Raw genomic sequence first — 268 nt, 5'->3', positions numbered from 1 at the left:
ATTCCTTAAACTAAGACAGAAGCATCTGAAATTATGACATTAGGTAGAAGATAGAAAAAAAACGATATAGCAAAACTAAACTGGCGATAATATATGAAAAATGTTTCATTTATTATTGTATAACGGTGTCCTATACATGGCAGTTCTATAGTTCATAAACCTAAATAAACATACATAAATGAATAAATGTAAAGGTATCTATCGCGGAGGATAACAAATCTTGAAATGTTTGTCGCTCTGTTTCTTTCTTCCTTCTTCTCCCCCCCCC

The sequence above is a fragment of the Penaeus monodon genome, chromosome 32 (assembly GCF_015228065.2).
Source record: "Penaeus monodon isolate SGIC_2016 chromosome 32, NSTDA_Pmon_1, whole genome shotgun sequence".
In the NCBI taxonomy this organism is placed as follows: Eukaryota; Metazoa; Arthropoda; class Malacostraca; order Decapoda; family Penaeidae; genus Penaeus; species Penaeus monodon.
This window is presented reverse-complemented; position numbering follows the sequence as displayed.